The following is a 15,643-nucleotide window of genomic DNA, read 5'->3' on the forward strand; positions in this document are numbered from 1 at the left end:
TCTCCGAATAAACCCTGTATCCTTCATAATACAAAACTGCAGATGTGAAAAGTACCTAAAACCCACTCAAATAATATGATTACAGGGGCTGTTTGAGTTTAATAATTTGACTGTAATTCAGGCATTTTCAACAGCTCATTAAGGGTTCATTAATATATAGGAAAGCTTTTGAATTATAAATAAGCAGATTAGGGAACTGCAATGGCTGAACTGTACAGTAGTGGCCTCTCCAAAAGAACAATATTGTGAGCTGAATGACTGCTTGACCCAAGAGATTTAAGGTACAAATGCAGGGCACTAACTCAGCCTCACGGTTTCCATGATCCAAGTAAAAATGTTTATTTGATAACCACTGATTATTAATGACTAAACTGATTTCAGTATATGGATATTTCAGATGTGTTTTATTTGTGATCATGAATGAGACGTAATCGATGTCTAAACCTAAACTCTAAACAAAATATTTTCCCAGTCAAAATTTTTCAATCAGAAGTATAAAATTTCCCTGGTAACAATGTGCAAAAATCACCAGATCATTTCTATTCTAAAAAGAACATAGTATCAGCATGAATGTCACTTCCCTTCTCTGTCTCTTCTCTGGGTCTCATCTGTAAAATAAGAAGATTACATTACATGATCTCTTAAGTCCCATTTCCAACTCTAATACACTGTTTTCACATCTCTTCTATGAATAACACTCTCCTTATATTATCCATGCCTTGAATGAACCTCCTTTTCTCTGCCTATGAGAAGCCTTATTTTCCTTCAAGTCTAAGTTCGGATGCCACATTCTTGATCCCTTCCCTCAGATATTAAAATGGTATATCAGACATAAAGTGTCGGGGTGCAGAGAGGTGTCAGGGGGTGGAATGTGGCAGTGTTAATAAGTGCTTGTTGAACCAATGAATCAAATCAGTACTCAAAATTTCCTTATATTTACTTATCTGAAAAACATAAGCTCCTTGAAGGTAGGTACTGTTTCCTTTTTGTCTTTGTATCTATCAGCAATGCCTTGCAATGACCTACACAGAGTAAGTAGGCATTTAACTTTTTTTTAAATTAAATTCTTTCCCGGTCTAAGAGTTCATACTCTAAATTTCCACATTTCATATTCTAAGGCCCCCTTTAGATCTAAAAGTCTGTAACTAGGAAAGGCATTTTATGAAAGCATTACTTTTTTTTTGCCCTCTTTTTAAATACACTCCCTAAGAATTGTTCATAAACACTAATCTAGAAACAATCTTTGAAGCTTTTTATTAAGAGGAAGAGGGAAGAGAAGACAGGTACTAATCTCTGTGATACTTAAAATTCATTTCCTCACAGTTTTGTCATGAGAAATATGTTTTATAAACTGTAAAGCACTATGAAATGGGAGTTATTACAGATAATCCAATTATTTATTATTAATAGTTAAACTATAAAATTGGGAACTATTATTATAAAGGTTTTCAAAATATTTTCTTCAAAGTAATACTGTAAAATATTATGTGGATTATTTAATCTCATTTTATCAAATGGGGAAACTAATTTTTCTTCAAAGTAATACTGTAAAATATTATGTGGATTATCAAATGGGGAAACTAACACTACTAACAAAATGAGTATTGTACCCACATCACTGAGTTGACTGCTTCTAGAAAGAAATTTCTAATGTTTTTTAGATTATAGGATCATGCGATTTACATTTGGGACATAAAAATCCATCTGGTCAAGTTTCCTTATTTTATAGTTGAAGAAACTGAAGCCCAGTGAGGTTAATTACTTGCTCAGGTTCACAAAGAGAGTAAGTAGAAGAGGCAGGTTTTGAACTGAAATCCTATGACTTCAGAGATGGAGATCTTTTTATCTTACCTAAAGTGCAAGCAGAACTCATGACTAAGGCAAATGATTAAAATAAATTTTAAAATTTATCTTTTATGTTTGAATTATCTTAAAAACAGAGCCAGCCATTATCTGAGAAATATAACCCAATAGAAAAGACCAACTGAAAAAATACGGAGGGCTTTCTTCCCTTCTCCCCAAATAGAAGATGACACATCTTCAAATTCATTCTGAATTTCCCATTTTTAAAGTCAAAATATGGAGCATCTGGAATTGAAACATAAGAGCATTACAAGTCACATGGTAATCATGGCTGCTTTTTTTTAACAAATTATTTTTTCACTTTGTGAACTGAAACATAATTTTTAACATTAGTTAAAACAAAGCTGAAAAGAATACAGAAAAATAAGAAGCCATTAGCCAAAGTAAAAAGAGGCAAGAATGGGAAAGTGTTAGTAAAGTATTCTTATTATTGTGAGCAAGGGATAAGGGAAAGGAGTAAAAAAATATTTAGGTTCACTTAATTCCAGTACCTTTGTGTATATACATAAAGTTTGGACCCAAGTTTCTTCCTTACCGCCCTCACCTACAAACACCTGAACCTGTGACAGAGGACTGGACAAAGGTAAGTAAAAAGAAAAGATAAAGTTAAAAGGAAAGAAGCACACAGTGCCTGACCTCAGGAAATGATCAGGATCTTTAGGGAAAAGAATATTGAATCTAAATTTGACATGGGTTTGACTCCCTGGCTTCTTTACTCATTTCATGTGTAACCCTGGAAAAATCATTTAACTTCTTGCCTCTTAAATAAAATGAGGCCACTGATTAGAACAAATGATTTCCAAGGCTCCATTCAGCTCTACATCTATGACCCTGCAAATTGCATTGCTTAGCAGATAGCATATTAAAATGAGCTCTTAAAAATAAAGAATTTTAAGCATGATACAAAGGATAAGACTTACATGCACTTCACAATACATACATCTAAAAAAAATTCTACTTTTAAGTCAATGTTAGCCTCTAATCCAGTGAATATGGCAGTCACATTACAAGCTAATGTCACTTTCCGTCCTCTTTCAGGCGACTTGTGGTGTGTGCACGTTTTTCATGTCAGGTATATTAAATATAACACGGCGATGCACTGCACATTTCCACGCCAACCTAGTTGTCACTTTCGCTTGACTCATTCTCTATTGAGGAAAAATGCAGCACTGGGAATTTACAAGGCTTTTCAGTTAAATGGACATAAATCACAGGTTTCATTCAAACCGAATAATCACTGGCCATAAAGAGCTACTTGTCTCTTACCATATATTACAGTGAAGTTCTTGTGAGCAATAATGCAGCCATTCATGGCAAAGAAAAACAGAGCGAGACATTAAGAACTGACATGTAATCCTGTTAGGGGCCTGACGTGGAGAGTGTGGCTGACATTTTTATCATATATGTCCATTTCTATTTGGAAAATCAGAGGAATAAAAATGATTACTTCACTGCCCAAATCTACCTTCCTAAAACAGCCCACTGAGATTTGTTTACATGCTGGGAAACTGCTTACTAGAAATTCATAAATCTAAGATCTTGAAGCATTTCCCCTGATGGTTAAATTGAAGATATGACTAGAAAGATTCCCTGTAATGCTTTTCCACACCTCCATTTCCTTCACTTTCAACACATAAACTGCCAATCCATCGCTTTATTACATTCCACCTTCATTATAAAGCTCTTGGCAGAATGCCTGCTTCTAACATACAGCATTGATAACTTTCCTCCAAACATTTGCCACAGAGCCATCTCAAGAACACAAACAGGTAATGACCCTTATTAGAAGTCCAGTGAAAAATCAGTGATATACTATCATGAAATTACTAACTTTTCGGTTTTGCCAGTATTGTGGTAATAGATAGAACTTAGTTATTATTATATACATGTCTCCTAAATTAATCCAAAAGAATAAAGTCATCAGATTATATATCTAAAATCAACAATTTATTGAACATCTGTTGAACATATGCTCTATGCAGAAAAAATAGTTCTTTTAAAACACCATAGTAAAACCCAAAAATAAAATTTAAAGTCTCTTTTTTGAACTTTTCACACCATCAAAAAAAGTGTATAGAATCCTATTTATTTGATTCAAGCATTAAGCACCTACTACATGCAGTCCTAGGAGTCATACTGGAGAAAATAGAAATTTTAGATTAAGATTGTGACTGGTTTGATTGCCCTTGTAGAGCTTACAAGGCAGTAAAGAAACACAAAATACACACAAAGAATAACAATACAAACTAATACATAAAAGCAAGCCACATAATTTCTCTAGAGTTGCCTCTTCATCTGTAAAATGGTCTCAGAAGCCTCTAAGGCCCCTTTAAACTTTAAATCTTTGAGCTTATGATGATCTCACTAGCAAACAATTCAGGTAAAAAGCTAATGATAAGTGAGAAGTTGTGTTTGCTCTCTGGGAAGAAGGGAAAGCTCTTTCCCTACCTCTTGACTGAGCCAGCTGTTTACAGAGATGTCTTAAACTACTATTGGCTGGCAATGGCAAATTCTGAAGACTTTCTACTTTCCAATTAGAACTTGCCTCAAGAGACAAGGAGTGAATTTTGTCATTGTGGGAGTGAGAAGCAGCCAGGATAAAGAAGCAGATGGGACTGGGCAGTAAAAATGTAGAAAGAGAAGTTGCATTTTTTAAGGCATTTTTTTTTTTTGGTTAAATGGAGTTGCATCTCGTTGGAGCATTTGATATATGTATACACACACACACACACACGTATATATATATTCCAGACAGTGAAATGAGGTAGCTAATGAAAATGAGTCATGAGCTATATGCTTATAGGAAATCATGGACAGTGGAAGAGAGAAAAGCAAAAATAACATTTTCTTTTTATATAAAGTGATAAAGAAATTCAATGAAAAGACTTAGTGAGAATATTTTTAGGTAATGTAGAAAGCCCTAGAAAACAGATTTGAGAATGACCACAATAAAAGAATTAAAACTATTGAAAGGAAATCAATACTGTTGAAATATTAGAGCTGAAAGGGACATTTAGATAATTTCTAGTCCAAGAAATAAATGAAGAAAGAAATAAATGACTTATCCAAGGTCAGTCACAGAGAGTTTGGCAGAGCCAGGACCAGACTCAGGTCTTGACTATAATCTATTGCTCTCTAAACTGAACAACATTTTAAAAATCTAAAGGGGAGAAGTAATAATGTCTGCTTTAATACCTGAGGGTCATTTTGACCGATTCATTCAATATTTTACCATGTCCACATACCAATGGAATAATGTGTCAGTAATTACTTTAAATTCGCCAGATGCTAAGACAGTATAGTAAGAGGTAAAAATGACATAGTGGATAAGGTTTGACTTTGGAGTCACAAGTCTTGGATTCCAATCCCAGCTCTCCTGCTTACTGTCTTTATGGTTAAGTCACCTTGTCCTCCTCAGTAAAATGAGGGCATAGGAATAAATGCTATGATCTTCACGAGCAAACGATATCAGTCAAATGTGTATCTCTTCTAAGACAAACTGGCTTATTTCTTCATGTAACTTCCATTTCCAGTTTTGTCTACAAGCTTCCACTGCAATTTTTAGTTCTCTTTGATCATATTACATCCTTTTGCCCTTCCTCACCCTATAGAAGGACATGGCCCAGATTGATATTTCCATTTAGTCTCTTTAGAGCACTACCATTCCAGGAAAGAGATAGCCTTATTCAAAGACACCTGATTGCTACTATACATATGATGACCTATCTTTGTGCAATTCTATACAAGCTCCTCCCTCGCTAATATGTCCTGAAAAGCAGAAATCTGATCTCCTACCCTTGAGGAATTCCATCATAACACCAATTCAAAATATAAAAATTTGCTTCTTATTAAAGTGTCCAGGTCAATTTTGAATCTTGTTTCTTTTAAAGTCCATTTCACAACTGATAATATGACTAACAATCAACACTGAGTGTATCAAATTAGTTTTAGAATATTTTATTGCCAACAAAAATAGATCATACTACAAAAAGTTATGTCTAAGCACAAGATTACACAGAACTCTTGGCTCAGGTAATGCTGGAAAGGTACTGCCATTTCCTACACAAAGTAATAATGCATTGAGGTCATGCCTGGACACAAACTGTGCGTCTGCTGTCCTAGAAGTGGCCCAGCTAAGTACTAAGAAGCTCATAACCAGAAAATGATCCATTCAATAATAATTTCTTTAGCTGCTACAACTCATGAAACCATCTAGTAAAGGCAATGGGATTGTGTAGGTAAACAAAGTATCAAAGTATATCTCCCTAGAGGGATATGAGAGTCCTAGAATTTATAGATTTTGAACTAGAAGAAGCTGTAGAGGCCATGTAGTTACCACTCCCCCCACCACTCCACCTCAATAGCACCCCAACCCATTTTAAAGTTGGAAACTGAGGCATAGAGAGATTAAGTATCTTGCCTATTCATGGAATTAGTGTCAAAAGTGAGAGTTGAATCATAGTCTTCATAGTCCTAAAGAACATGACTATTTCCAACTACCTCTCTTAGTTGATGGCATGCTAATATGGAGCTTCTGTACAAGTGAATTTTCCAATAAAAATCATAAATTTTATAGGATTTAGAGTTGGAGAGGATCTTATACATCATTGAATGTAAGGGTCCTTTTTTTTCCTTCGTATAAAGAAGTGGCAGTATAATAAGACTTATTAACTGCTACTAAAAATAATATTTTCTTTTGGGTTGTTTTGGGTTTTTTTTTGGTGAAACAATTGGGGTCAGGGTCACACAGCTATTAAGTCTCAAGTGAGTGAGTGCACATTTGAACTCAGTTCCTCCTGACTCCAGGGCTGGTGCTCTATATTCTGTGCCACCTAACTGCCCCTGAAAATAATACTTTCAAATGCAGAGGGCTAAAATACATAGGGGTTATAAAGGAAATCAGTTTTTTAAAACATAGTTTTTAATATATTTTTTAAAAAATTAAATTAAATTAAAATTAAAACTTAAAATTTAATTCAAGGGGTGGCTAGGTGGCGCAGTGAATAGAGCACCAGCCCTGGAGTCAGGAGTACCTAAGTTCAAATCCAGTCTCAGACACTTAATAATTACCTAGCTGTGTGGCCTTGGGCAAGCCACTTAACCCCATTTGCCTTGCTAAACAATAATAATAATAATAATAATAATAATAATAATAATAATAATAATAGTAATAATAATAATAATTCAAGTGGCAGTTAGGTAAGTATAGTGGATGGAGCACTAGTCTTGGGATCAGGAGGATGTATGTTCAAAGCTAGCCTCAGACATTTGATGCTCACCAGCTACATGACTCCTGGGCAAGTCATTTAACCCCAACCACTACACACACATACAAATATACACACAATAATGAAAAAAAGTTAATTCAAAGACTTCAGAGTATGAATTCCTTATATAGTCTAAGCTCTTAATTTTGTAGAAAAAGAAACTGAGACCCAGAGTGTTTTTAAAAGTGTTTGCCCTAGATCATAAAGGTAAATAAGTAACAGAGCTAGTATTTGAACCAAGGTTTTATTTAGAAGTGGAAGGGTCTTTTGATATCTCTTATTTCAGTATCTTCATTATACAAAGAAACAAAGGCCTAGAGAGGTTAAGTGGTTTGCCCAAAGTCCTAAATCAGTGGCAGAACTAGGATTCAAACAAGCATTACAGAACCAGTATTTTCTCCACAATATAATATGGTTCCTTTGTTCCAAAGGTTAAAAGTATTTGCTTTTAACCATACAAAATGGACTATGACAAGTCTCTATTCACAATACCATGCTATCTTTCATTATTAATAATAGTAGTACTACTAGAAGTGGTTTCCATAATGACACTATTCAAATGTGAAATGTTAATATTTTGATAATTATAATTAAACCATATAACTTCTTTCCTCACTTTATATTTTAGAAATATTTCATGAAATTTTTCAGTAGAATTAAAAAATTATTCTTAAATATAATTTACTAAACAATAAGAAACCTGGACCAGAATCCATAGAAAGGAAAAATTGGCCTTCAAGCATTCCTGTTTCATTAGTTTCCTTACCAAGTGAATCAAGCAGATCTAAATATTAGATTACTTTCTAGCCATCAGTAAATATAATTCAGAAATTCTATCATATTCAAAGTAGGAAGAACTCTTTTTCTATCAATTTATCTCAAAGTTATCTTTGCATTCATTTTCTACATCTTTACTAAAATGTTCCAAACAGTGTAAAGAAATTCCAGTTTTAGGATTCCTTATGAACCAGCTCCTCTATTCTGTATTGTTCTCCACTCTTACAAAAAAGAATATGACCTCTATTGTTATTATAATACCAAATCTTCTTGATGTAACAGTGCTATTCATATATAGCTGCTCATATATTCTAGTAAGAACAAATTTGGGATCACTGGCATCCTCATATGGCATGTAGCACATACAACATAAAGTTTTATTTTCATCATTAGGAAAAGTAATTATTGAAAAGATTTTTTTTTTTTTGTGGAAAATAGCATGATTAGAAGAAACCTAAAATGGCCTAAATTTTACATAGGATTTTTATTTTGAAGTATCCAGGATAATTAATATAAATACAATAGTCAATTAATGAATTAAGATGATTTTTTTTAATTCCACATAGTAGAATCATAGACTCTAAAACCTTAAAGATTACAGAGTCATAGATTTAGAGTTAAATGTCCAGGTTCCATAATTTATATGGCTGGAAAAACAGACTCAAAGATAATCATAGGATTTCAAATTGCAAGGGACTTGAATGCTCAGAGCAACAAAAAATACTTGAGGTGTCAGGAAGTTAAGTGATTTGCTAAATAATATTGCTTTTTCCATTACACTAATCCCCCCTTCCCCACCAATATATTCCCTCATTTTATAGATGAAGAAACTCAGGCTCAGAGAGGTAATATCTGTTGTGTATCTAAGGTACCTGAGCTAGCAGGATAGAATTGAGATTCAAATTCAGGTCTTAACATCAAATGCAGCACTTTGTTCTGTTTCATAGATGTATATCTCTCTTTCTTAGGGACTTCTGTGAAGGCCCTACATATAAACTATATTGAGGTTCAAGAAGAATATTCTTCTTCCTTAAAGTAATAGGATAACTCTATTCTATTGACAAAGAAATGTCTGAAAAAAGCACAACTACCTCTATGGTTAAATGAAGAGAGTAATGGATTGATAAGGCCTTGTCAAGTCTCCGAATTGATCTGGGTCATATTTTTTTTATTTGTAAAGTGAGGAGGTTGGACTAGATGACTTCTAAGGACCCTTTCTAAATTCATAATTCTATGACCTGAATAAGCAAAGGAATATGGCAGAGATTTAACTGGGACTTTCTTATCAGAACGTCTTTTGAAAGGACACAAAAAACAATCTTTAATACTTAAAGGATCTATAATCCCAAGTATAGGTACTGTCTCCATTAACATAGATCACAACTTTATCACTTTAGATGATCAATTAATATTGTTTTGGTATAAAAATTAATAATAAAAAACTTAGAAGCCAATTTTGTGATAGGGTTCTCAAGACTTAGCTAGACTAGTCCTCACACACAAAAAAATGCTTGGTCCCTACTTGAAACCTTTCAAATTTTTAAAACCAACAGGCTACTTTGAGAAACCAGTATCATTCCCACACTGCAATGAAAGAAAACAAATTTATTTAAAAATATGTCTTGAATATTTATATTATTCAACGAACCTGTGATCCCATCCATGTAGATATTCATATTCCTCCCATCATGGTCAATTTTACACTATACATGCCATCTCATCCTCTGACTTTCTCTTTTATGTTCTTCCATAGATCTTTCACAGAAAAATCTACCCAATGTTCTAGAGATGTTCTAAGGCATGGCTTCTCTTAGAAGTCTGGAGAAGTCTATTGACCCCTCTCAGAATAATGTTTTTAAAATGTTACAATTCATAGGATTACAAAGAAGACTGACTATACTGAAATAAAAAATGTAATTTTTTCCAAAGTTCATATATCTCTTGGATTAAATTAAATTGGCTTAAATTAAAATCCGTGGACCCCAAGTTAAGAAGCTCTGCTCTAGGGGGCAACTAGGTGGTGCAGTGAAGAGAGCATAAGCCCTGTAGTCAGGAAGATCTGAGTTCATATCCTGCCTCAGATGCTTAATAATTACCTAGCTGTGTGTCCACCTTGGGCAAGTCACTTAACCCCAGTGCCTTGTAAAAACAAACTAAAAAGAAGTCCTGGCTCTGCGGTTTTATGTCTCATGGCAACTAGGTGAGCACTAGAATTATTCATCTGATATTGTTCCTTAAGACAAAGTGTTAACTACCTTTTCCAAGACAGACATTTTTTTTCCTTGATGATATCAATTTCTTAACCATAACTGAAAATATGTTTCAGCCTCCTTGCAACCATTATGGGTATTTTTTCATTGCTTAATGACACCTTCAAAAACCATAGTATGGGGTAAAGATTCACAACTTTATAGCATTCATGAGAACATTTACATTTGAAAACTTTTTTTTCCTAAAAGAATCTTTACATTAGAAAGCAGCTTAGAATTTTTTAAAATACTATTAGATTGTACAATCCATATTATGGATCCAACTCATTTTGTTCATATAGAGTACCTGACAAAGCAAACATACTGAGTCATTAGGTTAGCCATCCAAAGGTATGTCATAATATAGACAACAAGAATTCTTTATCTATTTTGTTTTTACATGGACTATTAAGCTGGTTGCCTATGAATAATTATGATTTTCACTGAGATAGAAATAAGATCAAACAGGTAAAGTCCTTCAAATGTTCCATTGATAGAGAATCCTTCTTTCATTTGAACTATATACAGGATATCCTTCAAAGATAGTGGAAATGCTGTTGAGTATATCAGTCTCCTTGTTTCATGCCATGCTTGATGTTAACAATCAAGTCAGTGAAGAAAGTTACATTTATTAAAAAATTTTGAATCTTAAAATATCCATGAGCATTTTCTTGCAGGCAGTGAGCCAATCTTAAAAGGACAATCAAAAAGAAATGCCCAGAGACCTACTTTCACATTTTATAAAATTTTTACAAAGAGACTTGACAATACTTGGCTGTGTAATCTTAGGCAAGTTGCTTAAACCCATTACCTTGCAACACCGCCCCCCCCCCCCAAGAGGGAGAGATGCAGAAAGAAAGAAAGACACATCAAGTATATCCAAAATGAAAATGTTGAAAGAGAAAAGGTAGGCTGGTTTGTGCAAACAATTTTCCATAGCAGACTTTAATTAACAGGAAAGGTATAGAGTATACAAGAACCCTTTCAATATATTCCTAGTTGATTGCAAAACAAATCTCAACCTCCCCCCCAAAAATACAACCTTTTCATGAACAAAAATAAAAATACCTCTCTCATGTGGTGTCACATACAAATTGTAAACTTCTTAAAAATAAACTACTATAGCTGAGACATAGGAAAGAGGATAGGGGACTCCTAGGAAAGAAAACTCTGTCAATGCAGATGAGTACTTTCTATGCAATTGAAAGTCTCAGAAAACTGTCCAGCACTGATAGGTGAAGGAATGTGCCCAAGATCATTTAATCATGTAATCTAATCATATATGTAAAAAAAGCAAGATGCACTTGAACCCAGTGCTTCATGACCTCAAGGCCAATTCTCTCTCCACTATACCTTTCCATGGCTAGATTAATACAAAAATGAACAATTTATGAATTAAAATTAAAAATTATAATAGTATGATAGTTCAAAAATCTATAGGATTTTGAGTTTTATGAACAAGCTTTGTCCCAACAACCTTGTGAGAGTGTTTTAAGGGTTCCCTTGAGGTATCTGGTGGCACAATTAATATAGATCATCTGGCATGCAGTTGGGAAAACCTGAGTTCAAATCCAGCCTCCGACAATTACAGTATTAGCTGTGTGACCTTGAACAAGTCACTAAATCTCTGTTTATCCCAGTTGCCTCAGCTGTAAAAATTGCAATAATACTGCCCAAGGTTGTTTTAAGAATCAAATGAGGTAATTATAAAGCACACTGTACAGTGCCTGACACAAAGCCCTATATAAATATTCATTATCAATAATAATAATAATAATAATAATATTCCCACTTTGTAGATTAGGAAACTGAAGCTAAAAGAAGTTAAGGCCTTTGCTGAAGATAGAGTTAATAAGACAGAACTGACATGAACCCAGGTTTTCTGCTTCTAAGAATAAACCTTCCACTACAAAAAAAAATCTCCAACCAAGAAGTAAAAGTACTCAAAATTCACCAAATCTCTTTTCAATCCTAGGTCTAAATGCAACTAATGCATAACAAAGATAATCCTGCAGGTTACTTTGCAAAAGAAAAAATATTTTCAAATCATTTTGTGGATTTCTCAAATCACAGAAAAATTGTCCTTATAATTTTTTTTTAAACAGAGCCACATATATATTACAAAAACCCATATTAAAAGTAGAGGAAGGACTGGAAGAAGCTTGCAATCAAGAAGGGCTCAGTTTATTACTGATTAAAACTTTTTTTTTTTAGTGTTTTGCAAGGCAAACAGGGTTAAGTGGCTTGCCCAAGGCCACACAGCTAGGTAATTATTAAGTGTCTGAGACCGGATTTGAACCCAGGTACTCCTGACTCCAGGGCCGGTGCTTTATCCACTATGCCACCTAGCTGCCCACCAAAAAACTTTAAAAAATACTCTACTCTCAGGTGAGGTTAAGGGGTAAGGGAGTGTATACACATGCACATGCACATCAAATGTTGTATATGGTATACAGAGACAGTAAATGTATCTTTAAAACCAAATACATATAACCTAACAAATGCTAATCATTTTTCAAAGTCTCATTAAAAATATACCTTATTTGCTTCCAGGCAGTGTTGTATAATTGGAAAAAAGTTGAACTTGGAAGTCAAAACTAAATCCCACTTTAACTAGCTAAGCAAACATGGATAAGCCATTTAATCTTTCTGATCCTCATTTACTTCAATTGTAAAACAAAGATAATAATTTTTATCAATGTTGTTTTGAGGAAAGCATTTGGTAAACCTTAAAATATTTTGAAAATGCTTTTATCATTGCTGAAATTGGAACTATATTAGAAAATCTGAAACAAAGAGAGTATAAAATAGGTAGGATAAATACATATAACTAGTCATACAATATAGAATTTATACTGAGATATTTGAGGAAGAGCTGTAATATTTATGATCTGAACTTCTTTAGTTATCTAAAGGGCAAGGTGTAAATGCATATTCTTCCCTGCTGCCCAGTTAGGTAGGAAATAAAAGAAACCATTCATTTCAAACCAGTTCTCTGAAACAAACACACACACACACACACACACACACACACACACACGGAAATATATTTGAAGATTTAAGCTAACAATATACAAGATTTTAAAACTGCCAAAAAAGAAACCCTTCCTTGAACTGAGTATTTCAGGTGGTAAACCATGGAAATGTCAACTTTGATTTGAGCTAACAAAAAGGAATTTAGAGGATGGATAAGCTCCAGGACCTTTGAATTAAATGAAAGACCAGAACACTCTACAGAATGTCTGCAATAACAGTCTCTACAGAAAATTATGAGGAACTACATAAATCTACCCTCTTCCTCTTCACACAGGCTCATTAAAGCTGTACTGACTCTCTGGGCAGCTATAATTCTGCTGACTGATACCCTGGAATCACCCTGTCAATACCCAGTGGTGTGCTGCCTCTCCAACTATCTCTGCCCCTAATATTCTTCTCTTTGATGGGATTTGCTGACCTTTAATCTGATGCTAGTTTACTCTCATCACTGAAGTGTAAGTCAGAGAGCAATAAAACGGCAACCTCACTGATTCAAAAGGGAGAGCTAAAGCGCCACTAACTGGGAATCTAACCTTTCATAATGGCTCTCTCTTAAAAGGGGAAACACGAAGGGGAAGGCCGCTAAAACAAACAATATTCAATGCTGAGTACAAGATTTATTAGAAGCCCCTTTGCATGAGTATTAAAGTAGGACAGGGCTGTAAACAGGAGTTACACAAATATTTGCTAGGGAAGTCTTGGGCAAACTATGCTTCCCTAATAATACAAGTCACTGTCTAGAGCTACACTGTAGAAAACCAATCTATGTAAGATGAATAAAAATCTTGAAAGAATTTCCAGGTGAACAGCATTAGAGTAATAATATTATCAGGAAAAAATAAAATATTTTCTATGATAGGGAACTAATAACCACAATGGTAATGAACCAAAACATATAATATCATATTTATGGCTAGTTCTAGGAGGTCTGAAGTATCTTTTGGGAAGGAAACAGTTCCAAATGACTTTTTGTTTTTTTCCAATTTCATTTGAAAACAAGATTATGTAAAGGAAACTTAAAACTCTGTACATAAGACATGACTTATATATGTACCCTCACACAATGCTTAATAAATGTTGACTGAATTGAATTTTGTGTATTATTTGAACAAGTAAGATGATAGAAAGCCTCTTTGGTTCAGTAGAAAGAGTGCTCTACCCTAAAACTTCATTTCTGACAAACACTACCTATGGTATCTTGGGCAGGATGCTATCTTTCCTATCTCTGTAGACCTCACTTTCTTCATCTGTAAAATGATCTGATTTTAAATCAATTTAACCAAGATCTTCAAAAAAATAATAACAGCTTTCTAGGATGTTAAATGCTAAGCAATGTTAAACATGTTAAAGCAATACAAAATCAAAAAACGTTAGAACTGAGTGGAGTTTTAGCATATACAATTACAGAGGAGATTGTTAGCAGAAGAGATTTTGATACAGAATTTTAGAAGCAGAAAGAAGTTATTAGCATGCTAAATTTATATTAATATATGCTTTTAAAATGTACATGAGTTAAATTTCATATGCAAATATATTTTTAATTTTTTTGTACATTGAGATGTTTAAGTTCAAAATAGAAAATATAAATACAGAAGAAATTTGAAAGCAGACAGTAAGACCCAGAGAGGTCTTTAGATCATGTGACATTAACAGATAGTTAGAATGCTATATTTGGGAATCAGAAAGACTTAAATTCAAATATTACTATTGAAACTTATTAGCTACGTGACCCTGGGCCTAACCTATGTTTATCTTATTTGTAAAATGGACACAATATTATCTTTTAGCACTTCACTTTCACAGGACTGTTGTGGGCCCCAAATGGGATAATGCAAATGACCAACTTTGTAAAACTTAAGAGAACTATATTAATGCTAACAATGAACTTGAGAACTAGAAGGAATCTTAGAAATCATCTATTCTAATTTCTTAATCTTATAGCTAAGGAAAGTAAAGCCCGGCGAAGGTACCAGGTATTGTGCCAATTTTTAACTGTCTTTAGAAGTCCCACAATATTTCTAATTGTTGGCTACTGAAAGTGGTAATAAATTATTCTGACTGTGAAAATTCTATCTAAAAAGTTTAACTTTTAAAAATACCATTACATTCCTCTAAATGAATCATGCTCAAATTATCATAAAGTCTATTTTCAGAAAACATTGCAGTAACAATGTCTCATGTAAACAACAATAAATCACAATAAAAGAATGAAGTTCAAACACCAGATTTTTCAAAATGTCAAACAGGACATATTTATTCCTGAAACAAATGTATTATTATTTCATGTAAATGGCAGCAAATCCTGACATTTATTACAAAAATTTGAAGGGGGGGGGAGCTATCATACTATACACATTGCAATTGACCCTCCTGGATATTTAGAGTTATTTGACCAAAAACCTTAAAAAATGAATCACAACTGTAGACTAGTTTAATATCAACTGTTGGCTC

The 15,643-nt window shown here is 33.7% G+C and overlaps 1 protein-coding gene across 2 annotated transcripts in view; it reads right to left on the minus strand.

Annotated features, from left to right (window-relative positions):
* Positions 1-15,643, minus strand: part of PBX3 (PBX homeobox 3) — a 323,076-nt gene that overhangs the window by 109,205 nt on the left and 198,228 nt on the right. The gene's annotated exons all lie outside the window — the stretch shown is intronic.

The sequence above is a fragment of the Macrotis lagotis genome, chromosome 1, assembly GCF_037893015.1.
Source record: "Macrotis lagotis isolate mMagLag1 chromosome 1, bilby.v1.9.chrom.fasta, whole genome shotgun sequence".
Lineage (NCBI taxonomy): Eukaryota > Metazoa > Chordata > Mammalia > Peramelemorphia > Peramelidae > Macrotis > Macrotis lagotis.